At 39.5% G+C, this 27,742-nt stretch overlaps 1 long non-coding RNA gene across 1 annotated transcript in view; it reads right to left on the reverse strand.

Moving 5' to 3' along the window:
* LOC119861662 overlaps positions 1 to 27,516 on the reverse strand; it is a 52,711-nt gene extending 25,195 nt beyond the window's left edge. The window contains exon 1 of the long non-coding RNA XR_005294977.2: positions 27,396 to 27,516. This is a non-coding gene — a long non-coding RNA (uncharacterized LOC119861662). The remainder of the gene's footprint in view (positions 1 to 27,395) is intronic.
* Between the last annotated feature and the right edge of the window lie 226 nt (positions 27,517 to 27,742).

Genomic DNA, 27,742 nt, shown 5'->3' on the forward strand with positions numbered 1-27,742 from the left:
AGTCTATTAACAAGTCCAGATTCGCCAGCAATATGGCACAAAGAAAGCCAGTGCAAAGAGACTACTTTGTGCCATATTGCTGGTGAATCTGTCCCTAAAGTGATGAACCTGGCCCTTGAGGGCATGAAGGATACTCTAGTACTAGAGCATTGGGATAAGGTTCCTATGCCAGTTCTCTTCCCTACTGCTGGTGTAGATGTCATGGCCAAAGATTGCTATGCTCTGCTGGTACCCAACTGCTGTTTTGATTCCTTATGATTAAGAGGTTGGGAAAGTTTTCCCTCTACAAAAAACAAAACAAAAACCCGGCAACAAAATAGAGAGATTTTGTTTTGGTTGAAATTCTTTAAAGTTTCAGGTTTTCCTCAAAAATGACATTTTTACTTTGTCAAAAAAGAAAAAAAAAAGAATAGAAACCCCAAAAATGTCATTTTTGAGGAAAATGTGTGAATTTGACAATTAGATATTTTACACCAAAAAAAAGTCCGTTTTGGCCAAAAAGATTTCCATCTAACTACTTGGATGGAAAATTTTCAGTCAGATCTGCTTAGAGCTCTTAACAACTGGCATAAGCTAAACTAGCCCTAAGGCTGATGAAATGAGTCCTCGGGGACCAACCCTGCACACAGCAGCTGTAATACAATTCTAGTTTACTGGAGCCAAATCCTCCCCTTTTGTGGATGAAGATTGGGGGATGAGGGCGTACCCAGAAACTTTGGGTCTGTGAGAAGAAAGCCGATGATTCCTAATGCCATCAGCTCCACTTTCTGCTTCTCCTTCTTGGATTTATTTCACAGGAGATTACCAGTTGCTCCTGTGGAACTCATCGGTTGACAGAGAATGCCACACTCCCATGTAAGCTCTTCAGATGCTCTAGCACACAGTAGACACCTATCGGTTCCATACAAGCAGGGCTTTCTGTGGCTATCAAGGAGGGAGCAGTAGCTGGGCTCATAATACCTAACATACTGTAGTGGTTCAACATCCACCCACTGCTGGAATGACACTGAGCTCTCAATTTTTTATGGGTTATTTTTGAGGGGGGGAGCAGACAATATAAGTTGTATGGAACCAGCTGTTTGGGACCTCAAAAAACCATTATTTTTTTTAAAAAGCAGACAAGCTTACTGAGACCCACTGAGGAGGTGTCAAGACTAACAAAGATGTTAGGTACATTTGCTGTATGCTCCAGCTATCTTAACTCCTAACACTCATTTAGGCATGTCCTCTTATTGCCTTTTTTACAGTTTTAACACCGTCTCATAATCAAGATTTATGGCCGCCAATGCTGTTTTTGTGTCTGATCTTTCAAGGCTGAGACCATATGAGATTAAGATGTCAGGCAGCTAGGTTCACACAGCAAGGCTCTCATTAAAAATCTGGATGAATTAATTTCCAGCATTAACAATTAGAACTATGCACACTGTGAGGATTATATGTTTAATAAAACCCATGCCTCAGGCCACAGAGCTTTGGCAAGGAATTTTTTCCACACATTTCACAATTGAACATATGATGGAGGGTTTGGGCCTTCTCCTGAAGATCAGTCACTGCAAATACAGGATTGTGAAATATATGGAACAAAGGTCTGCTCCTACAGCAGGTGTCTAGGTGGGACTGAGACAGGGGTTCAGTACTATGTATTTCTGGGTGCTCACGTGTGGCTAGCACACAGACTCTTAAAAAGTACTCAGGCACGCAGTTTGCACAGAAATCTGGGTCAAAAATCTGTATGCATCAATAGGATGCGATATCTCACATCATTGGTCTTTGATTTTGATCACATTCTCTTCTCCCGTTCTAGTCCCAGTTGTTCCTGATAAAGATGCATAAGCATAATCCACTTAATTTCCATGTTTGTAACAGCTTGGGTTTATTAGGAGAATTGTTAGCTTTGTACAACAGATTTACACTATCATCCTGTTTGTTTCATTTTGCTTCTCTGTTGCAGTTTAGTTTGGCTTCATATATATGTGTGCCTCCTATTGCATTGTTTACTGATGCACAGTAAGAAAATGTAGTGACATCAAGTCATCATTTAGAAACCCTGACACCTATTACATGCTATAGGGCTGAAGGGACAAATTCATCCATATGCTCCAATTGCTTTGTGCCACAAATCGGCCAGAAACTGGTTTAGCTGACCAGATAAACCAAATCTATAGCTGGTTTGCATCTCTAACGTGGCACAAAGCAGTAAGAGCCTATTTGTGAATCCAGGCTTTATATAGCGGACATATGAGAACAGCCAATGGGCCACTCTTCCCTCATGGCTATTTTCTTCCTTAGTTGGCTTGGCTGCCTCCTAGGCTGGTTCATACGTTCTTTAGGACAGAATCTGAATCCCTTGTCCCTCGCCCCAGGGAAGCTCATAGGGCCACGCCCTAATCCCAGGCCTGGAGACCTTCCCCAACCCATGACTGTTCTTCACCTGGTTTCTGAAGTTGGCCCTCTACAGGAGTCTCTAAGCATCTCTTTGGCCCTTTTCCAGGATCCCTTCCACAGGACTCACTGCAGAGGGTCGCCTATGCACTTCCCACTCTCACTTGGTATCCCTCATGCTGAGGGAAAAAGGGAACCTTATATATTCCTGCTGTCACACAAATCTCTTTCAATCACATGATCTGGGAGGAAAAGCAGGCACTAATGAGGGCTGAACCTGAACTCTGCTCAGGGGAGCTTCTGGCATCTACTGTTTGAAATTTGTCTCTAGAAGGTGTCAAGTTGCTAGCTGGATATTAATACCCAATATCACTAGTCACTTTTAAACTCTTGGCTCTTTTTTTTATATTTAATAAGTGACAAACTTGGCAGCTCTTCAAATGTTGCATTGGATATAAAAGATTCTACAGAGTCTCAGATGTTCCTTGTCTTTAAGATGGTGAATTCCATTAGACCCAATAGAATACATTTAACCAATGGAACTTCTTAAGGGTGGATATATTGTAGTGAAATAGGATGGTATTGTTCATTTGATAATTAACTGGAGTCAATTTAGAAATGTTAGTAATATAATTTAAAAATGAACTTTATCTTATTTAGCCTTTTTAGAACACCATGTGTAAAAGATACAAACATGAATAAATATAGACCTATGCCTGGGCATAATTATGGGTGATATACTGTACTTGTCTGAGTTTGTACAGGAAGACTTGCGTATGTGTGAAAAGCCTGCATACAACCAGGGCATGTCTTAGGAGCTGTGTTGATTCACTAAGCAAAGAAGCATCTTAGCAGCCCTGTGATATTTTCATGCCTTTCACCTAGTTCAACAACTACTTCATTCCAAATGTGCCATCCTTTCAGGGGCAATTTAGTGAGCGTTTGTACAATTTAAATACAAATCTCTGACCAACACCCATATATAACACCCCCTTGGTGAAAGCCTCGTTCTACTGAAGTCAATAGCTGCACTTCAATAGGACCAGGAATTCAGCTCCTGTTCTTACACCATCTCAAACAGGTATTGGCCAAGTAGATTTCCAGATTGAATAACTTAGTGTAATCAAAGATGTTAGTGGCCTTTGACTTGTTGCAGAAAGATGATCCACAGAAGGGTAAGAGATTAGTTAATTTCTGACACCTGCTGAAGTCTCATAAGCATTGGTCAGATCACCTTGTAAGCATCTGATGATCCACCACTGACAGGGAGTAGTGAGTTGTGGCAGCACTGTTCTCCACCAGATCGCTCTCTTTTTTTTCCTGCCAGAAATAAAGAGATGTGCTCCATATGAGAACACTTTGAAGTGAGGGTGACCATCATGCTAGCCACAATGAAAGAGAGCACTTGTAAAAAAGTACACTATGGGCTTACAGAAAAACACTCTTGCTCCTTTTTTATGTCTCTAGTTCAAATAGGCCAAGCTGGCCTCTCTCCCATGGCGCAAGGCTGACTTAGACCACAACAGACAGATTGTCACAGCTCAAGTTGGCCAGGAATGTGACAAAGAAGGAACAAAATATAACTCTGAAAGAGGTAGGCAGAACATAAAGTGAAATAAAACAATCCTTCATCTTTGACCTTTCATAATATTCAGAAACAGTTAATTAAAGAGGGGGAACCAAAAAAAACCACCCTCTTTTGTTACTAAATACTACAGCTGGGTTTATGAAAATTATAGCTTGGGCCACTGGAAAATTGCTAGGGTGATAAAACTGTACATATCATAAGCACCATTTTCATTCTGCTCTGTGGCTTTAGAAACTCATCTCACTCTGTAGTGTTTGTCTTGTCTGAAAAATGTTGCTACATGATCCTCAGTGGTTAAGACTGGCTGAATTACTCTGCCCTGCCACAGCTGACCATCGCTTTAGAAATCTGGCTAACATAGTAGCCTTTAAAGATGGATTGGACCTGCTTTGCCTGTTATATGGCTAGCCCATGAAAGGAGAATTTGTAAGCCAGCAGCTTGAAATCATGGAAGAAGTCCTTCAAAAATTAGGAACAAGAGGAATAAATGCATGCGGAAGACACTCTTTCCTAACACAAGAAGAGTGAGAGAAAAGTGGTTCACTACCTTTTCCATGCTGTGATCCCATGTCTGACAGGAAAGAGTTTTGGGACATGCACCCCATCTACTCGTTAAGAAAGGTCTCAACCTTGGAGTTATCTACTAAATCAGAAGGGTAATTGCCTGCAAGTGCAATACATTGCAGAAAACAAAGATAGAGAGCAGGATGAAGAAAGGTAACAAAATGACAGGGCAGAAAAAGAAAAGATGTGCAAAGGAGAGGAGAAAAGTGGAATTCATCCAAGAAGTCTCACTGAAATCAAGATCTCCTTTCCCTCTCTTTTGGCCTCTGACAATTGTGCTTTCCCCTTCCCCCATGCAAAATTGCAGACCCTGAATTCTCTGAAATCACCATGCTCCCTTCATCACATCACTTCTTATAGATGAATAAATTCTAAACCCCAGGGATACTGCAAATACACCTCCGAGTGTTTGTCAGGTTTCACTGCATATTGCTGCATGCTTATTAAGGCCTTGATCTGAAGTTTGTCTTCTCTGATGCAAGGATTAGGCCCAGTCCAACCAAAAAAAGCCTTTATAAATCATGTAATCTGTTACACTTTGTCTTTTCCCTCTCTATGCAGCATCTGTCTCACTAACTGTTCAGCATCTGTTCGTTTACCATGAGTTGTTTCAGCAGATGCTGACTAGTTAGTGAAGCATTGTTTGGGAAAATGAAACAGCTATGTTAAGAATAAAATGTTTATTAAAATAATCCAATCAAACTTTTTCCTTGATTCTCACATACACATAGGAGTAGCCCACTTTTGAAATGAAAGTTTAGAAGAGTGTAACAGAACAAACAGTCAACACAAAACCCAGATGTGCTTTACTTTCAGGAAGATATATCACTTGTTGCATACTTAATAAGGCCCCCAGGAGGACATATTTAAAGGCTGCATTTTGCCCTGTGCATTCTACACAACTATGGGGCTTGATTCTTTTCTCAAGCCAGTTTTCTTTCCATTGATTTAAATTTATTTACCCCTGATTTACAGTAGGGGTAGAGGACAATCAGACCCAATGCATGTAAAAAGAAAGAGCCAACCTGTACTAATTACCAGCTTACTTTAATTGTGGGGCCAGAGCCTACATTGTATTAGGCGATCTTTGTCATGATCCCCTGCTGCAAAGCTGCTCTAAGGCAAGTAGATCTAGTCCTGGGAGGATACCCCCTTTAAAAGTAGTGAATGTGGCCAAGGAAAAGGAGCAATGACCTGTGCTGATGTAAGCCCCCATGATCCCATGCTGATGGAATGATCCCTGAGGGTCAGAGGCCAACACAGTGCAATTTAGAGCAAATTAGCTCTGGACCATCATGCCCAGGATCAGAACGGTGCAAAAAGTGACATAAGCATATTGTTTGCACGCCTCCAACTGAGCTGTGTGAGGGACAGAAAGCACTGACTCAAATATCTGGCCCATAATGTTGACGAAGCTTTAAAATTCTGTCATCTCTGACTACACAAACACATCTTGATCAGTAGATACTGCTAAGGAACATTGATAAAATGGTGACTGGAATATACAGTAGCCATCTATTACAAAGTCAACATCTGTCAACTGTTACCAACCATTTACCACAGGTATCTCCCTTTCTAGGTACGGGGGAAATTGTGGTAATGTTAGACACTGCTTCGTGGCTAACCTTGGCAGGTACCATATATTGAACCAGCAAGTTTTGAAGTGCTTTCGTGATATATTTCCCATGATCCCTAATTAAAATGTATTCAAACCAAAACGATGCGTTGGCAAAGCAGATAGATAAAGGATAACCCCAATTAAATGAATCACAAATTGTTAAAATGTCACATAGTTTACCATAACCAGAATTCCCATAGAAACAAATTTCATTCAGATTAACCAAACATTTTGGTTGTTGCCCAAGATGTTTGCATAATCAGAACTTACATATGTATTTTGGACTATAGATGTACACTATCTGAGAGGAGAACAGAGTGTAACAGTAATAAAGTTAGTATAGGGTTATATAATTTAAAGATTATATGTTAATGAAAATTCAAAGGGGGCACATTTAAAGCTGAGCTTGGAACCCTGATTGTCATTTCCTGACTTTTGAGTGGATAATCGTGCAGATGTACATTCTCCTAGTGTAATGATTTTTTAAAAAAATAAGATGAAAGGTCTCTAAACTTTGAAGAGTAAATCACAATTTTTCATGAGTAGTACTTGCACCAGTTAAAGTTCATTGACGAATACTTACTCCTGAGTATTTTGCTTATGTAAGATTTTTCCCAAATCTAAAGCCAAAATACTTTCTAAAATCTGTTTTAAAGTATAAAAACAAACTCCCCCACACCCACCCATTTATTTTAGGAAAAGATGGTTCTACAGGAGGAGCACACATTGGACAGGTAGGTTAAAGTAGCAAAACTCACTTAATCTGTAAAAGAAAAGTATGCCAGAAGAAGGGTGTATTCATTTGTTCTTGAAGGAAGTGAACATGTTTACCTTCATAAGGATTTATCAGAGCAAAGCTAGCCATGGTTTTGCTGCAGTGTTTTATATTTGAGCTTCATGTCATGTTAGCCACGTGGCATACAAGTGTATAAAAATCTGATTCAGATAACTACAACGCAGGAGAAGCTAATGTTATTGTAGATGTATTATTTTAGACCCAGAAAAAGATTTGAGAGTAAAGAACTATAGAATCTTTTCCTGACATGATACTGATAGTTAATTAACCCCACAAATGCAGAAATATGTGTATACTCCAGAACCAATCAGTTCTAAGGCAGGGTTCAAAAGGGAGCTAGATAGATTCATGGAAGATAGGCCATCAATGGCTATTAGCCAGGATGGGCAGGAATGGTGTCCCTAGCCTCTGTTTGCCAGAAGCTGGGATCGGGTGACAGGCATGGATCACTTGATGATAACCTGTCTGTTCATTCCCTTTGGGGCACCTGCCATTGGCCACTGTCAGAGGACAGGATACTGGGCTTGATGGACCTTTGGTCTGACTCAGTATGGCCATTCTTATGTTCGGCCTGATTCTGATTTCATTTACACTACTTTTAACATTGATGTAACTCCATTGATATTCCTAGTTACACTTTTGTAATTGAGTTATTTCTGCAGTGTCTGAAATCAATGGACTTTGAGGAAGCTCAGCATCTCTCAGGATATGCTCAGCACCTTTACAAGATCATGTTCTGAATGAGACCAAAATTGAGCTTATGATTTTTAACTTTAAAGTCTAGCTATTTTAGGTAATAGTATGGTTCCAATTACTATATTAAGTGTCTCTTTAATACTTAGAAGTAAACCATCACCACAGGTTTTTTAGAAAAAGGTCACAATATTATACAGTAGCTCAGAAGAAGTTACTTCATTGCAAATCAAAAGGGAATAGTGCCAAATATTAGGCTGGATCTCAAAGATATATGGAGTTGAAAGATGGAATCCTCATATTATTGGAGCAGAGAAAGAAGCATAACTAAGCAAAGCTAAATCTTTTTCACCTAATTTATTTAATTTACAGTGTGTTTGCTGAAGGTTAAGAACCATTTATTTATGATGTTTCCACTGTGTATCTTCATTCCAAAAGATGAATCCATTAATACATTAATTATTGTGAGTTTATGCAAGAGTAACTGGATGCTGTTTTGTGAACATTGGTTGTACAAATGTAAGATAAAAACTTGTAAAGAAGCACTTCTTACAGGACATTTTGGACTAGTAATGGAGAAAGCATTCTGAGCGCATATTTTTGGTGTGCAGTGGAAGTTTAATATCACATTAACTAGAGATGACTTAGAAAAATAACAGTGGCTTTCAATAAAAGCTTTGTAATTCAGCTACATGAGCAAGATGAATGCTCTGTCTTATTCCAGAATATCATGTACAAAAGTTTCCCTTCTAGATAGGGTGACACACATTTAACCAGTGAAATACAAGACAGAAGCAAAACATCATCAGAACAAGACCTCACTTGCTCATCCATGTCTGGGGAAGAACATATCACCAGAAACTTTCAGAAGATGATAGCTGTCCAACAAAACAGCAGTTTGATCAAATTTCAAACCTGCAGAAGTTCAGCAACTTGCTGGATAGTGGCTCTTAAGGGTACATTACATTATTGTTGTAATAAAAAAAAGGGTGAGTTTAATGGGGCTGTTAGGCTATAAACTACTGCTGAGTGGCCACTGTGTTTCTGGAAGCTCCATGATGAATCCAAGATGTGCAGCAATTACCTAGAACATAAGAACGGCCATACTAAGTTGGACTAATGGTCCATCTAGCCCAGTATCCTGTCTTCCAACAGTGCCAGATGTTTTAGAGGGAATGAATAGAACACAATAATTTAGCTAGTGATCCATCCACTATTGTCCAGTCAGAGCTTCTCGCATTCATGGAGTTGCATCCTTGACCATGTTGGCTAATAGCCATTGATGGACCTATTCTCCAAACATCACATTGACTAATGTCAGTCTACACCTCAGCATGGCTTGTTGCTCCTTATGCTTGGACAATACATCTAACATCCTCATACCTAAATCACCTGCTTGCTAAACTGGAACCTACCATAAGCACACAGATTTTTTGACTAATAATCCCAGGGATGTCAGTTGTCCCCACTTAATCAGTCCCTAAATGTCATATATTGGTACATAACTCTGAGCTACATTGTCCCTGGCTGCACTTGCAACTAAAAAGTACATCTGAGATCTACTTTGTACACATACTACTTTCTGTACCTATTTCAGTGATAGTTTTGTACAGCCACTGGTTGCCCAATTCTTAATGGATGAACAGCTCATTCAGCATGAGTCATTGGCTTATTAGCCACATCCTTTTGGATGTTGGGTTTCTATAGATACAGCAAAGAGCACACCTTACATTTCAGTAGCAACACAGAGTTTCCTCACTGTAAGTAAATAGGAATGTAGCTAATTTCTTCCATAATGTCCCTGGTTCTCTTCTCAAGGCTTTCATGCCCTGTTTAAAGTTTCACAAACCTTTCCATAAGCTTGTTTTTGGCTGGATAGTTGGGGCTGATGGCATTTCAGAAAAAGTTGGGGAAAAGCCCTAGAGACAAGCTGGGGCTCATTGATACTAACTAGCTCATTGCTGAGGTAAACTGTACCTTGCTTAAGTATCTCGAAAGGCAGTCAATTTGTGTAATTGTGGACATGGAAACATCAATCATATCTGGCCACTGAGTGTGCAATCAATATCACCAAGAACATGTGTCTGAGCAATAAACACATAAACAATGGGTAATGGACTGTTCCCATGAACTGAGCAGAGCATCTGGGGGCACATTCTAGGTGTGCACGCAAACATAATTCCTCATTTCTTGTTCAAAGAAAGGTATTAACAATGTTAGCAAAGTTGCCAAAACTTGTTGGAAACCAATTAAAATTGACAAGTGGATTGATAATAAATCAGTGGACTGGAGTCACATTATCCTGCAGGTGTGCTTGGAACTGCATGTTCTGTAGAACCCAAACCTCCAACATAGCCCTTATTCATCTGAGGGTAAATCCCTCACTGTAATCTCAGTCAGTTCCTCCCATGAAAGTTTGCTGGTGTTATCAGAGTGTTCTACATCTGAACAGAGATGTTTGCATTGAGTTCAAATATTTTTTTCCATAAAAGGGAGGAAAAAAAGGTGAAGATTGTTTCAGAGGGTCAGATATTGCAACCTACACTCAGTCATATTTACTTAGGTATGTAGTCCCATTGTGTTTTATGGGAATGCTGTCATAAATATAAAGGGAATGGTAAACACCTTTAAAATCCCTCCTGGCCAGAGGAAAAACCCTTTCATCTGTAAAGGGTTAAGAAGCTAGGATAACTTCACTGGCACCTGATCAAAATGACCAATGAGGAGACAAGATACTTTCCCAGCTGGAGGGGGTGGGGGGAGAAACAAAGGTTCTCTGTCTGTGTGTTGTTTTTGCCAGGATCAGAAAAGGAATGGAGTCTTAGAACTTAGTAAGTAATCTAGCTAGATATGTGTTAGATTCTGTTTTGTTTAAATGGCTGATAAAATAAGCTGTGCTGAATGGAATGTATATTCCTGTGTTTGTGTCTTTTTGTAACTTAAGGTTTTGCCTAGAGGGATTCTCTACATTTTGAATCTGATTACCCTGTAAGGTATTTACCATCCTGATTTTACAGAGGTGATTTTCACTTTCTTCTTCTATTAAAATTCTTTTAAGAACCCGATTGCTTTTTCATAGTTCTTAAGATGCAAGGGTTTGGGTCTGTGTTCACCGATGCAAATTGGTGAGGATTTTTAAATCACACCTTTCCCAGGAAAGGGGGTTAGAGTTTGGGAGGATTTTTGAGGGAAAGATGTTTCCAAGCCAGCTCTTTCCCTGTTATATATTTGTTAGACGCTTGGTGGTGGCGGCAGCAATAAAGTCCCAGGGCAAAAAGTAAAATCGTTTGTACCTTGGGGAAGTTTTAACCTAAGCTGGTAAAAGTAAGCTTAGGGGGTTTTTCATGCAGGTCCCCACATCTGTATCCTAGAGTTCAGAGTGGGGAAGGAAACTTGCCAAATGCTCACATAAGTAATTGCTATTTAATGTGAATAAGGGTCACAGAATCACTCCAAGTGAAAATTCTTCTTTATGGCTAAGCACATAAAGAAAACAAATTTCTCTAATTGATTGAAAAGAAATGCCATGAAACTCATTTTATATATATAGCAAATTAGAGTAAATACACATCAGCAAGTGAAAATAGGGTTGAATATGTATTAAAATATTGTAAAAAGGGTGGAATAAGTTCAACTAATATTATTCAATCAATGCTAATAACTGCAATTGCAATTTGCACTGGAGTGCAGTCAAGTGATTTGGGTTTTCATTCTACTTTAATAAAAGTGGAGTTTCACCACATCTAAGTTTACCAAAAGCAGTCTTGACTGTATTTGATTCCCCCCCTGCACCGCCCACCTGATTTGGCAGAATGTTCCTCTCTAATGGATATAAACTAATTGGAGAGGTAGACGATTCCATTTTGGGTAGTCATCAGTATTGGCTACCACTGTTATCCTCATATTACGTAGCTACTGCACAGTTTGAAAGATTAAAATTATTATTAGAGAATCAAAAAAGACAATCTGCAACCATTTTCAGTGCTGATGAAAAACACATTTGGTATAAAAATATTGTTCCGATTTACAGCCCTGGGCTAGTTCAACATAATTCAATAGCTTTAGGGAGAAAAGGTATCCATATATTATATTTAACTTCAATACATTTTTTAAGCACAGGGAATTTTTAAACATTTTTCCTCTGATTAGATACATTTCAGTGCAGCCAGACTGCTTTAGCTTAAGCTCATAGAAACCTTGGCTTTTTTCCATTGTGTAAGAACCCAGGATATGTATTTGTATTGATTAAAGTTTGCAGAGGAAACATTTGTTTTGATTGATTCTTGAACTTGGTCATAGTAATGGAATACAGTATTGCTTATTTCTGTATTACATAATGAAACTCCATTAGAGGACACCCTAAGAGCTATTATGCACTGGTTAATGAGGTTTCCACATCTCATTCTTAAATAGCTAGGAGCCCTAATAAGAAGGGAGAAAATATTACATGGCTAAGATGAGCCACACCTTGGTTTGAAACGGATTGTAACTTGATTTTCAGTATGTGAATTTAGCATCTTAAGAACTCAGTTCTGGTCATTCAGTGAATATGATTTTACTGTAGTCTCAGTATGATGTCTGGATTTTACATTAGTGTAGACTGGGTAAGCTTGAATAAACTTACATCACATGGTGGGGGGGTGGAGGGGGAAGAGAGAGGAACTCCTTGTGTTTACAACAGCTCCAAGTCAAACCTTGCTCCTTATAACCAGAGCTGAAACAAGCTGTTTGTCAGATTTTAGACCTCTGGCACCAGAGCACACGCTAGGCATCTATGATCTCTTAAATATTATAGGTTCTGTCCTCCATTTACAAGTGGAGTCATGTATGGGGGAGAGGCAGGATGAGAATGAATGAGTCCAAGATTAGGATAGAAAAAAAAATATGCCCATGTGCTGAGCTCACTGAGCAAAAAAAAAAAAAAAAAAAGGAAAGTTTCTCATTGTGGACATGGTCGTTCCTCACTGCAGAGAAATGGGCACAGGGCCACTGTGACTGAGGACTGAATGAGAGAGATGAATGTGATGGAGGTAGAGCTGAAGAGGAAAAATTACAATGAATAGGAGCAGAGAAGGGGTGAGAGAAAATAAATCTGTCAACAAATATTCAGAACTACTTCTTGTGCTGAGGGGCAGAAAAGTGTCAGGACAAAAGCTGCTCCAAGCTGACCAGCTCCACAGAAAGCCACAGGATGTGAACAGTAAACTCTTGAATATTTAAGGGCATATTTAGTAGAGCTGGTTAGGAAATGGAATTTCCATCCCACAGGAAATTCCAACATTGATTTCACCCTGAATCAGAATAAAAAGTCAAAATCTCAAACTATTTCTCAGAACAAAAAAGCCAAAATATTTTGTTTCAGAAACCTCTGGATGACCTAATAGAAGCATTTTGTTTAAATAATATCAAAAATAATGTACAAATTAGTTAAGTTAAAAAATTTGAAATAATTGTCAATTCAAAAAACATAGGAATGTAATGGACCAAGAAACAAAGAAAGTACTTTATTTTAATTTAGAATTGTTTCAAAGTGTTGCCTCAAAAATTCCCTCCAAAATGACGTTTCCACAAAAACCTTTTACTTGTGATGAAACAGCATTTTCTTATGCAAAACTGTTCCATTGGAAATGTTTGGACCAGCTCTATTCCTTGGCCAGTTTATTCCTCCATAGAAACCAAAATCTCCTGACAGTGTGGATTCAGTCATTCCTTGGCAGTCTCCCTTTCGGTGGGGGAAAAAAGGGGGCATTGCCCCCCTCCATCAAACCCCCAAATTGGCAATGAAGTTAGTGAGAGTTTGGTCTGGGTAAAAAGTAAGACTTTCAGGAGCTGGTCCAAGGAGAGCTTTGCCTGAGCATGAACTTCAGGATCTGGTTATATATATTTTTTTTTAAATGCAAGTTTGCGTTGGAGACATTTCTAGGCAAGGTACCACAGCAGGGAGTGTTTGAGTAGTCTATATGTGCTGAACTTCTGTTGATCTCAATGGAAGATGCATGTGAAGAGCAGAGAAAGCATACAATATAGCACCTTTCATCCTAATAGGCTGGTTCTCAAAGCCGGTCCGCTGCTCATTCAGGGAAAGCCCCTGGCTTGTTTGTTTGTTGGCCCCCTGGACTGGTTTACCTGCTGAGTCTGCAGGTTCAGGCGATTGTGGTTCACAGCTCCAGGCCAATGGGGGCTGTGGGAAGAGCGGCCAGCATGTCCCTTGGGCCGCGCCGCTTCCCGCAGCCCCCATTGGCCTGGAGCGGCAAACCGCGGCCAGTGGGAATTGCGATTGGCTGAATCTGCGGACGCGGCAGGTAAACAAACTGGTCTGGCACACCAGGGGCTTTCCCTGAACAAGCGGTGGACTGGCTTCAAAGGACTTTACAAACAAAGGCCCTGATACTACAGCAGAGGCAGACCCCTGAGACCACCTGAAGTCCCCATGCGGTAAAAGGGCTTTGGGGGATACAAAGCTCTGGTTGTGTAGCTTTTTACAGGATGTGTATAAGTGCTTTCTTAGTTTGTACTTGGGCAAACCACCAAAGAAGTCAATAGGAGTAAAAACAAAGTCAGGATTTGTTCCTTTATACATAGTCTGCCATATGTGGTACTGGCAACCAATTAGCACTTACATACCAAGATGATAGTTATGTTACAAGTCTTAGATTGATTAGAGAGATAATTAACCTCTCACTGAACAAGGATTTGGGAACGGAGGGTTTTGCCCCCCAAAGATGCGGGACAAATATCTAATTTTATGAAAAGTTCTGTGGGATCTTTGGTCTTCATGCAGAGGAGAAAGAACTTTGTTGTTTAAAGGATAATATGAAAGACACACACACAATAAATGGTATGGTACTTAGCTGATCTGCCTCATTGTAGTGGAGGACAGGGAAAGCCCTGCAAGGAATTACATTTCTGGCCCCAGAGAATATGGTATTTCAAAAACAGGAGGTTTAGACCATTTTCATATCCTCTTTATTCCAAAACTCATACTATGTTATATGAAATTCTTAAAAAGTCATCAAATCTATTAAAAAGAAAAGGAGTACTTGTGGCACCTTAGAGACTAACAAATTTATTTAAGCATAAGCTTTTGTGAGCTACAGCTCCCTTCATCAAATGCATCCGATAAAGTAAGCTGTAGCTCATGAAAGCTTATGCTCAAATAAATTTGTTAGTCTCTAAGGTGCCACAAGTACTCTTTTTCTTTTTGCAAATATAGACTAACAGCTGCTACTCTGAAACCTATCTAGTCTATTGCTTAATATAGAGTAGTCACAATTAACACACGAACAATTACCAGTGGTTACCACCCTGGCATCTGAGATACTATAGAAGTTCTCTGGAGTTTAGACCAGGAATTGACTGTGAGCACTTTACTACACTTGATGGGACATAATGGTTATGTATTGCTCATTCTTGTCCAATATACTGTGTTTTGATTGGCAGTGACTAAGCTGGGAAAACTAGTCAAGCTGTAATATAGGGAAGACTATTTAGCTAGCCAGTCAATGTTTAGACTATTGAAATATAAAAGCAATACATTACACTATTACTGATGCTGGATTTTGGAGACCAACATGAATTCAGTCATTCTAATGAGCAAAGCTAAAATGAAAACAAATCAGCTGTAAGGTTTGATCTTGAACTTTCCCAACATTTGGGAGTGTTTGGATCAGGAGCTTAAGCTTTGACCCATCTCTAATTAGAACTGAAGCGCTGCATGTAATTTATCCATTCTCATGGCAAAAAACGTAAGTGAGAAAAGATATAAAACCATTATCATTATAATTTGAATATGCCAATTTAGCAATTCACTTCAGATTTCATAACTAGGGCTGCTATACATTTACAACCCTTGCCAGGATCATTATATCCCTGAGGAATAGTATCTCTGCCATCTCATGTTTTTTTGATAAATGACTTCAGAGAAACTGTCTGGGGCAGTTCATGCCAGTTGGTAGCCTATGCATATCCCTTAGAAAAAGCTCCTACATGTACAAGCAGTCAGAAGGGTCAGTGCCCTGGAAAGATAAGGACATAACTGCTATAATAAGTATCTGTAGCTTTCTAGTGTAAGGAAAGAATATAGAACTAGACATGGTCTTGAATTTCTTGGGAAAATAAAGGAGTTTAAGTGTCTGCATCAGGCTATTCACTGTGGTGGGATTTACGGAGGTCAGGCCTAGATCACAACTAAACTCTCCTGACTTTAGAGCCTCTTGGCCTACTGAAACCTAAATACCACAAAGACTAAATTCTGTGCTTTAGAATGAACCTCTAAATGCCATATGGCTGTTTTGCCAAAGTAAATAAGACTATGCTCCTTGTAGTTGTGGTTTTATGGTAGGTTTGAGGTCAAAGAAAAAAAAATACAAAAACAAAACATGATGCCACAAAGCTTTGTGAAATGGAGACAAATTGGATTTCAAAGTGTGCTGGTTAACCCCAGGGAGATCTAAGCACTTTGAAATATAGGCATACCAGTTGGTCATCCAGGTATTTCTGTTTGCTGTATCACCATGCAGGTGACCAAGTGTCATAGCTTTCCCCAGAAATATTGTTTAATAAATATGCCTGAAAGGACACATTTAGTTCAAGATTAAAATTTTCCTATTTCTGTCAGACAACAAGGATTTTATATATAGTGTAAGCTCTTTGGGGCAGGAACTCATTTTGTTATTATTGTGTGTACCTGTGTGTACAGTAGGGCTGGGACCGCTAGGCTTTACTGCAATACAAATAAGTACATAATGAAAAAAAATCTCCCAATAAATAGTTTATCTAAACCTGCTCTTGGCAGAATTTACTATCTTCATAAAGAAATGTCACCATTTTCATTGTGAAAATAGTTCTTGGTAACAAAACAAAAAATCCAACAACCCACAAATAAAAAAAAAAAAGACTGTAAAATCCTATGTATTTACCAAATAAATGAATAAGGGCTAGATTCCAATATTCTTACTCACGATGAATAGTCCCTTACTCCACTGGAACTATCCATGTAATTAACAATCACCAGAGTGATTAAAGACTCCTCTCTGGCCCATGGTCTAAGAAAATGATGAGGAGGAAAAGGATATTGTCAGATCACAGTCTCTGTTAAATCAATGACAGCAGGATGGGGCCCATATATATATTCTGCGAAACCTGTTTTTCCCCCCCAGTTTTGCTGCTGGTAGTACACATCCACAGACAGTTCAGTGGCAGATATTTTGGGGTGTCCTCTACCCACATATAACTGAGGTAGGGTTACCATACGTCTGTATTTTCCCGGGCATGTCTGGCTTTTTGGTTCTTAAATCGCCGCCTGGGAGGAATTTTTAAATATCTAAAAAGTCTGGGATTTTGCCATTATTATTTTTCCCCAAAGAAGATTTGATCGTTCAAGAAAGAGTGAAAGTTGATCACTCGAGAGAGTGCCTGCTTCCCCCCCTAACTCCCAGCGCTTGCACCGCAAAACAGCTGTTTCGCGTGGCTGGGAGAGAGGGGGAACGTGGTGTGCTTGGGGAGGAGGCGGGGGGCAGGAATTTGGGGAAGGGGTTGGGGGTGCAAGCATATACCTCTCTCCTCCCCCCTGTGGAGTGTCCTCTTTTTTGACTATTCAAATATGGTAACCCTAATTGAGGTGATGACCTGGATGATGATAGCCTGAGCTGAATTTGGTGTATGCCTGCATTAAATACATTTTCAGAAAGGTTAAAAAAATATCCTTTGGACCCTGAATGAAAAATAGTGTCATCTTATCTTTATGATAAATGGAATAGTACAGCATGTGTTGCTAATTATTATATTATGTTTTGACAGCAAGTATGAAGGAAACAGTACTGTTTTAGATTTCATACAATAGAGATGAACTAAGGGAACTCGAATTTAAATGCACTATTGACAATTTTTGGATGTATTCAAAATCTGAACTAGGATCCCATTCCAATTAAGCAAATGTCTTTTCTATATAATGGGCCAAAACCACAATTCTAAATTTAAAAGCCCTTTAAGTTTGAGAAATCCTTGTGGCACCTTAGAGGACTAACCCATTTATTTGGGCATAAGCTTTCATGGGCTATAACCCATCTGATGAAGTGGGTTATAGTCCATGAAAGCTTATGCCCAAATACATTTGTTAGTCTAAGGTGCCACAAGTACTCCTCGTTTTTGCTGATACAGATTAACACTGCTACCCCTCTGAAACCTTTAAGTTTGAGGCATTCAATATCTGGATCCAAATTTTCTAGCCATAGCTAATCTTAAAACAAACTTGACTTTGGCTAAGTAGGCCTCCACCCAGCAACACACTTTAAACATCTGAGTAATCCCACTGAAATCAATAGGATTATGAGCAGAATTAAAATTAATCACGTGTTTAAGGAGTAGATTTCCTATAAAGCATAAACCCAAGTGCTGAGCTCTTGAAAATCAGGTCACTTATTATGGTGCTCAAATGGGTACTAAGCTCTTTTGAAAAATCTGGCTCTTAGTGCTCTTAAGTACCAGGGACTGGTAAAACAGTGTCATCATAGCTGCAAGTAATTATTGACTTAGTACCCAAAACCAGCACAAAGTACTTTTAATCTAAAAGAAACAGTATTTTAGCATTCCCATGGCTCCAATTATTAGCATTAATATCTTGAATATTGCTTTGCATATGTACAATGTCCTTAAATGAAGCTAGGGCTGATTGCTGGTATATCTATTAATGCTTCTCCATGTCAACCTTGTTTTTCTGTGGTACTTTATATTGTGAAAATGGGGGTTCAATTCTAGTCAGTCTTTTGGGACAAAGATTTAGATAAACTAGCATTTAATATAGTTTTCCCTAAAAAGTGAACACATGAATTGATAAACAAAAGTAAAGTATTTTCTATTTAATCCTATCCAGTAGCTGCAAGTTTCAAATGGAAAAATTAAGAGTATAGCAAATACAAACCCCAGACTTCTCTGGGATACAAAAAGTTGAAACTGGATTTAATATTTGTTTGAAGAGCTCCAGGTCCTTTTCAGCACATCATGGGCTAGAGAAAATAAACTGAAATATAGCAGTTGAGGCATCTAAATGTAGAAAAAAGATAATTTGTCAACAACCCAGTAATACATCATATTACTGCTAAAATGAGTGCATTGTATACAGACTGATTAGAGTCTAGCATGTTGAAATTTTTCTGATGGAACAGTTTTCTTGTTGGAAGATAGGATATCCTGTTGGAAAATGCAGTTTTAATTTAAGCAAAGGGTTTCATGTGAGAATAGACTCTTATGGGAAATTGAAATGTTTAGATTTGTTATAATATACAAATATACATTTGACTATATTACACACATAATATTAAATTGACCTTATCCAATCTTCTGACTCCTATAGTATTTCTGGAATATTTCATATTATGAAAAACAATAGAGATTTCATCTTTGTCTTATTTCAAGATTAAACCAAAGTTTCAATGTCTTAGAATTTCCTGTGGGACAGAAATTCCATTTTTTGATCAGTTCTAATTAAAGAGATCTTGTAGCAAAATATGTTGAAGAAGCCACAGCTTGCATGTTAACTGCACCGGTCAGGCTTTTTTGAAGTGGGAAGTGAGGCTTTTTTGAAGCGGGGAGTGTGAGATTAAAATCAGGTCATGCCACTTCTCAAGCAGCACCTCTTACTGGAGTCAAAATGAGATGCCGCTTACAAAACCTTGTTATGATCTTCACACTCAGCCTGATCCAAAGTCCAGGAAAATCAAATGGGAAACTTTACATTGTCTATTGGGCTGTTGATCAAGACCACTAGAAGCATCCCTCTTCTTCCTGAGATGGTTTGATAGCAGTGAAATGGTTAACAATAGCAACTCTGAAATCACTGGGCACCTGAATTAATACCCTATTAAAATGAAAAGGGGCAATTCATACTTCTCAGGGGTATTATTTCAGGATCTGTGGAAATTCAGGCAGACACCACTCAATTTACACTTGGTTCACAATTTGAAGTTTTCATATCCATAAAGGGCTAGAGACTTGGCTAGATCTTCAGATGAAGTCTATGGAGCTTATAATGATTTACACCAGGTGAGGCTCTGTTTGAGTTGCATATGACTGCAGCCTTAAAGTAAGAAGCACTTGCTCATTCAGCCATAATCCTTTCTGATGCACAATGCATCTCAGAGCCCCTCAACATAAATCTAGTCAGTAATCTGTCACTACTCATAGACTAGGGTGCTATTCAACATGAGTAAGGAGGGACAGAGTTGGGCCTTAAATATAGACAAGGCCGACAAAGATGACAATCCAATATGTCACATAGCTGCTTAACTACCTTACCACAGCTGTTCTCAAACTTAATTGCACTGCGACCCCCATCTGACAATAAAAATTACTACATGACCCCAGAATGGGGGACCAAAGCTTGAGCCCGCCCAAGCCTCACTGCCCTGGGTGGGGAGGCCAAAGCCCAAGGGCTTCAGCCCCGGGCAGGGGGTCTGTAACCTGAGCCCAGCTCTCCAGGACTGAAACTGAAGCCTGAAACCCTTGGGCTTCAGCTTACGCCCAGGGCTGAAGCCAAACCCGAGCCACACAAGTCTAACATGAGCCTTGGCAACCCCACTAAAACAAGATCATAACCCACTTTGGGGTCCTGACCAACAGTTTAGTAAGGTCCCTGCCTTACTAAATAGGCAATGGATGGATGATAGTATGTACTGTTAATAATACCTGTTTTTCTAATCCTCTCTGGCATTGGTATTGAAGCCAATGTCATTTAATTTTTTTATTGTTCTGGGGGACTATTGGCTTCATTGTCTCACTTTTCTTGCAACATATGCTGCCAATTACCTTGATCTATAAAGGGGATTAAAATGTATGTTAGGGAGAGGAAATAAGCTTAAAAGTGATGTTTCAGTCTTGCAACTTTCTTGTTTAGTCCTTCCAAAAAAGGAAGATTTGGGAAGGGAAATGCCTAAATTTTGAACAAGGTGGTATGGAGCAGATGGAAATAGTTGAAGTTGGCTAAAATTTAAAAAAAAAAAAAATAGTACTCTACTATACAGCTCTTAAAACTCAACAGTATATTTTGTAGTTCCATTGCTCACCATTGGCACATTTCTGCAACCCTCTGTCATGCTGAAGAGGATGAGTCTCTGTATGGAGCCAACCATGTGAGTAATGACACTGCACCTGCATCAATGCCAGATGTCTCTCACTGATCTTCAAATGTTGCCTCATGCCTTTGATGGATATGTCAAGTAAAACAGGAGACAATTCCCTTTTTAATGGCTGGGAACTGGAGAAAAATCAGCTCTCCCTTCCCCATTTCAGGGCTTCATAATATTTGGTTTTAAAAGTTAAGTGTTCCCACTTTTCCATAATGGACATACTGTAAACTTAGCTTCCTAGGATAACTTTTCAAAACAACTTGAATTCCCCGGTCTGTGATCCAGTTTCATTACCCTGTTGTACTCAGGATTCTCTGGCCCTATTGCTCTCTGATTGAAGAATGTCTGAGATTTCAACTTCAGATGGTGAAATGTTTTGAGCATCCTAATATGAAATCTACAGGTGACTAAAATTCCCATTGAAATTCCTGGGAAAAGGTCGATCAAGTGGGGGATTACAGCTATCAGTTACTCTGAGTCCTAAAAGTCTCCAGTCTCACAGGTACACTGGAAGTACTGAGAAGGATGAAATATTTACAAATTAAATGAAACCTCTGCACATGAGATATTCACATGGTCCAAGCTTCATAGCCACGTAGCCCCTGTGTACTTCCTCCACATCATTGTAGAATTGAGTTCAAGGTCCCTTTAAATTTAAAAAGTCTGTTCTTACTCCATATTACCAAATTCATCTTTTAATCTCCATATGCCAAACTGAATTTCTTTCTTCTCAAACAGTGTATCTATTTGTAAAGCCTGTCTGGACTCTCAGGGACCACTTACATTCTTTGTTGTGATTCCCATTGTAGTTAATATAATTTACCCAGCTCATTCATGAACAGTCCAACTTTAATCATTTTAGGTTAGTGCTTGAAAAATTTATTATGCTGGTGTTATTTCTTCATACAGTTTTATACCTTATTTTTAATTATCTGATTCTTTTCAGAAGAAGATTTAATTGTTATTCTTAAATCATGTACTTTACAGACATTAAGATCTAGTTCTTCGGGAGTTCCATCATATTTGAGGGAACAAGGATCTTCCAATACATGAAGACCTAACTAATATATTGAGATCCTGACTCAAATGCTGCAAGCCACAAAAGGTTTTCTGGATAAGAGATCCAAGATTCAGGGTTCCCCTCACTCCGAAGATTAGCAGTGCAATGTGGATGGATGTCACCACCCCAAACATTCACCTCATCAAGGATTCAAAGAACTCATTCATCTTTCACTCCCATGAAAATATGGTCCGCTTTGAATTGCATCTATACATCATATGGCAGATGTGCCTACCTTCTCCATAAATGAGAACTGAGACACCATCTTTTTTGTGACTGCAGAAACAGACTTTAAACTATGGAACACTTTGTCAGTGACAAACAATCATGTCCCAGCTGTATTTCTGTTATCCACTCTATCACCTGAAGCAATCAAGTGGATTGCCGACTTAGACTTGAACATTTTGTAGGTCTTAAAAAGAGCAAAGATTAAAAAGCAGCTTACCACACTAGTTTGCTTTCTGGTACTAGCTAATAGCCATCAGATAAGTGGTGGAGAACTGTAAACTGATGCCGTAGCTGTTGCAAGTTCTCTTTAATTGAATTCAGCAGGAGATTAACTGTAAATGCAAAACCACTCTGTTCTCCTGTATTCTGTACTAGATCTAGTAGGCCTTGTGAGCAAGTTGCCCTGGAGTAGGGTCAGAACAGTTAGCACATGCTGTGTAAATTCAAAACACATTCTCTTCTAGGAGTTTAGCTTTACTAACAAGTTATCACCACCTGTCACCCAACACCATTCTTCAGAAGCTGACTGAGTTAGCTCTAGGCTTGGTTTCTTTCTTTAAGGCTACTCAGCCTCCACCCTAGATCCTGTGACCAGGGGATGCACTCCAACTCATATCTAGGATGGGTTAGTGAAGTGGAGTTGTCACAATGAATCAGCAGGTTTCAACTGGCATCTCATTGCAGGTTTCCAACACCTGCTAACAGGGTGGGTCAATAATAGGGTTGCCATCTCTAAGGTACAAAACCTCTCCAAGACATCCGGTATGAGCTGGAGCACATAACACTGGAGAGCTGGCAGTGTGTACTGAGCACGCTTACAGATTTCCTGGGCCAGCTACCTCAAAAGACAGATGGCAAAACCTGAACAGGTGGCAACTCTAGGTCAACAGAAAAACTTAGCCAAGCCTATTATATTATGCTGCCCTCTCCATTTAACCCTGTGTTAGCAATCCAGACAGTTGGGTACTGAAGCTACTGCTGATTATCTGAATGAGATATGCAACAAGAACTATCAGGATAGAGATAATAGTTTAGACATTTCTTTCTCAGTGCATCCCTCCTGCCCAGTGCTATTTGTCTTCCTGAAAAGGAGATTTCTAACCTTTCAATTTTCATCCACTTCTTCCCTTCTTGATCAAAGGAAAGGTGCCTATTGTAGTCCTTGAATCAGTGTCCCTCCCTGTACATCACTTGTGATGGTTAAAATAGTCTATTCTATTTAGGCAGAGCTTATGTCTCCATTATAGTCTTGCATAGTTTCCACATGTGGTACAGTATAAATCCTTATTTAGTATGAGTGGAAAGGGATTAGGAATCAACCCTTTTATTAACAAAGGAAAATAACTTTATCAGACTACTATATTCAAGATTTCCTACCAGATGTGCCTTAGATGAGCTTGGCATGAGACTACTCAAATTGGACTTCTATCTATTAGGAAAAGCAATGAGACCATCAAATAATTCCAAAGAGGTTACTCAACATCAATCAGAAAGTGCTTGTAGAACTATTCTGGAATAATTCTCCAAGCACCTGAGCCATCCAGCCCCACTGCCCCCAAATAAACACTATCTTAAATAAAAGATATATGGGTTTGCTCACTTTTAGAATAGCCATGCAGTATGTTCTGTTTTCACAACAGTGGGTTTTTACTGGTCATCCACTACACTCCATCTGCCTGCCACTTCCTCTTAGCCTCTTTCACGAGAAATTAAATGTGTCCTGAAGAATCCATTGGGGAAAAAAAATCCTGCCAGTTGATTGAGTTTAACATTGTATTATTGTTTATTTGAGCTTTTTTTGAATATTTAAATCCAGGCATTTACAACATGGGTTTTCTCTAGTAGCTCTCATAAGCTGATACTATTGAGTCTACACAGAAATCAGTATTTCTGGATGCATATCAGGTCTGCAAATAGTTCAAGTATTGGTGATGGGTATATTTTTATTGTCACCCATCCCCTGAGCATTAGCAGATTTCAGAGCCTTGCAATCAGTAACAAAATCTTGTTTGAGTTACACTACACACACACACACACGTCCTTAAACAGAGGTATGAGGTAATTCTTTTTCAGGAATCTCAGCCAACACACCAATGCCTATTCTATAATCCTCATATCTGAAAACTTTCCAGTAGTGTATTAAGCATCATATCTGTGGTTTGTTCATTCTTCCATCCTCTCCCCAGTTGGAGAAACATATGCAGTGGAATGCTTTGTTTTGGTAGGGAATTACACCCAGAGCAGAGTGCACACTTACGTTAAAGAAGCCAAGTTCAAAGAAGTGCACCCTGCACTTACAATGGAAAGTGCTGAGGTTTGTGATGTTCCTTAATTCCTAGGGAAGATGGGGCTGTTCCATCATTTCAGATGAAAGAAATCAGTCTCTTGCACAGATGAACTTTACCTTTGTGATAAAAAGTTCCATTGTGCCTCAGAGTTATTTCCAACAGTTTTCTTCCAGGGGCTATAGGCTCCTTTTAGGTCTGTTGGGCCTACATCATGGACCACTATGAAGATAAAGACTTTTTATTTTATCAAAAGCCAACATAGAGAGCAGATGACAGGTATGAGGTGTTTGCAGTAGCAAATGTTACTGAGGAGACTAGTTGGAATTTAAGGACTGATGTCTTCAGGCCCAGGTATATATGGCTGGTTCTAAGGATCATCTCTACCTCAGGAATTCACTCTAGTTAGAGAGATGAAGACAGAAGGCAATCTTACTTGCTGCTTGCCACAGGAGCACTACAAAGAAACTACAAACACAAGAGTAACAAAGCAGCATTTCTTTATGCTGTATGCTGATCACATGCTAAAAATAAAGACTTGTAGACTAGGGCTATATCTACACTTTGAGCGAGAGGTATGATTCCCAGCTCATATAAGCTAGTCATGCTTGTGCTCATCTGCATGAGTGTGCTAAAACTAGTAGTACAAGCCCACCTGAATCCCATGGGTATGTACTTGGTACAGCTATCCTATGCTGCTGCTGTCTGTGCTATTGTGGCTACACTAGCCATTTTATCATGCTAGCCTGGATGACAGCTAGCATGAGTACATCCACGCTGCCTGGGAATCACACTCCTAGCTCCAAGCAGAGGCCTAGCCTAAGGTTACATCTGCGCTTGGAGCTGTAGGTACGATTCCCAGCTTGAGAGCTAGCATTGTAGAAATACAATAGTATTTGTACTTGTGAGTAGCATTGTAGAAAGCTAGCAATGGCATGGGCTAGTCGCTCCAATACATATTTTAGGATCGTTAGACTGTCCTGCAGCTCGTGTGACCACAGCTAAATTCTATGTTTAGCATCCTAGCATGATTATGTCTTTTTGAGCTGTGAGTCACATCCACAGCTCAAAGTGTAGACAGACCTAATGGGCAATAGAGCCATCTGGTGACTCACTTTAACAATAGTATAAAACCTGTAGGAAGCTAGTAGTACTGACCTTTAAGCCAATTAGCTTTCCCCACAGCTAACTATTGCAGACGCAATCTAGCTCATGCTATTTCATTTTGCTTTACATAGTTCAGTAATTCCCAAAAAAGGTGCGTTACATATTCAAGTTTCCATATAATACCATTTTCTTATACTCCACTTTAAATATTTGGTTGTCTAAAGTTAGGCACCTATATACTGTCTTAGACACACAGTTAATATATTCACTATTAGAATTTTGCAAAGTATCAGGTTATATGGTCCAATGACTTAGCCAGAGGATCTACTGTTTTCTACATAGCACACAACCACACTGTTTAAAGAATGGCAATTTGCCTGGGTTGGAAAAAATTTGATATTTAGGAATAAGGAAAAGAAAAATAAGGCATTAGAAAACAGACAAATGCCACTGTCTGTACAAAAAAAACCACAAACAACCACCACCACCACCACCACCACGAATGGGAGCCATTAAATTGAAAATTTATGAGGTATTAGAATTATAACAGTACACAGCTCAATTAATGTTCCAAAATACAGCCAAGGAACATACTAAACCCCATACATATTGAAAACAAATTTGCAGCCTCTCTTTATGGCAAAGACAGAATAATAGACAGATTCAAATTAATCAAATTAACTGGTCCAAACAAAAGGAGGGATGAAATTGTGAGGCTTAGATGGCATTTAATATAACAGATATATTCTTTACTTTTAGAAGATGGAACTTTAATGCTCATGGAGAATATAGCATAAGGTATTACCAATGCCAGGGATTGCTTATTTCAGTCAAGTAAAGATTATACACTCCATTAACTCACTTATAATCTATACATCATAGCAAACACCCAGAGACACGAATAAGTGGCAATTTCCTAAACATTATTAAGCAATCCCAATCACGTGGTTAATATCTTGGTCTAAGCAGATACAAAATGAAATTATAAAGTTACCAGTTTTGTTTGATAAGAATAAACTTTGAAATGTTTTACATCTACATAAAAACAGGATCAAAAGATGATTATTGTGCATGAGACTAATAGATGCAAAAGGTTTTGGGGAAATAGCTCACGTCCCCAAATCAAGTATGGATTAATGAGTTGTGGAATGGTCAAGACACCTTCCTCACAAGGCTTGGAGGTCACTGTAGGTGAGGGATGCTGTAGCAAATAAAGATAGTAATAGCTACAGTATTGTTATAGCCATGTAATAAACACACATGCAATCCACATCAGGGAATATCTTATTCCTAGCATAGAGCCCAAGTGAACAGGCCATGTGCAGGGGGACTTCCTTCCTAGTACATGGAGAGAGAGAGAGAGAGAGAGAGAGAGAGAGAACACAGCTACTCCACTTCCATGGCTGCTGTCCACTGTGCCATAGAGTCAGGAATTCACTGGACCCATTGTAACCCCCCCCCGCCATAACCTTATTCTCCCCCCGCACTCATAATTGTGACTTATTTTGCAGTAGAACTGATCAGTTCTGCTGTAGACAGAGCCATTGGTGGTTGGAGACAAGAGATCAGGGTGTTACAAACCCTGCTATGCAAGCAGGTTTTGTTCTTGTGTTTTCTAAAAGCAGAAATCTGTGGGGTGCAAGTATGGAGTAGCAATAGACTCAGAAGGTCTCTGTAATGGGTGAACTCACCTCTTGAGTGCCTCCTACAGGCTGGGTGTGATACTGCTGTCCTTTTTTCACACTGGAGTCTCCTCCAGGCTGCCTGCTACCCTGGGAAGACCACTCAGTCTCCAGCAGCTCAGCCCTCCAGCAAGTCTAAATGAACCCCTTCCAGGATAATAAAGAGTCCAATAACTAAAGTCTATTTCTCCTCACTAGGGACTTCAGCCCCAGCACTGGACCACTTAAATTCAGCCCTTTGTTCAGGCTGCCAAATAAGGCTTCTTCTTACCTTGCCCCTTTTACCTTCACCCTTAGCTCAGGTCCTCTCTCTGTTGGCAAATCCAGCTTCAACAAGTCCAGCCAGTTGTCATTCACACTCCTTTGGCTAAAAAAAGCAAACCCTTCCTTTCCCCTCTGGTCTCAGCTAGGAATTGACCTGCTAATGCCCTGCAGCTCCTTTTAGCTGAGCCTCCTTGACTCTGATTGGCTATTTCCATGAGGCCTCTCTAGGCAGGTCTGGAGGACCCACCTCCCCTGCTCATTTTGTCACTTTGCTGCTATTTCCTGGGGGAGGGTGTGGTAGGACTTCAGGGCTTCCTGTAGAGCACTGGAAAAGTGGGGTGCACCCCATCATAA

Source organism: Dermochelys coriacea, chromosome 9 (assembly GCF_009764565.3).
Source record: "Dermochelys coriacea isolate rDerCor1 chromosome 9, rDerCor1.pri.v4, whole genome shotgun sequence".
Lineage (NCBI taxonomy): Eukaryota > Metazoa > Chordata > Testudines > Dermochelyidae > Dermochelys > Dermochelys coriacea.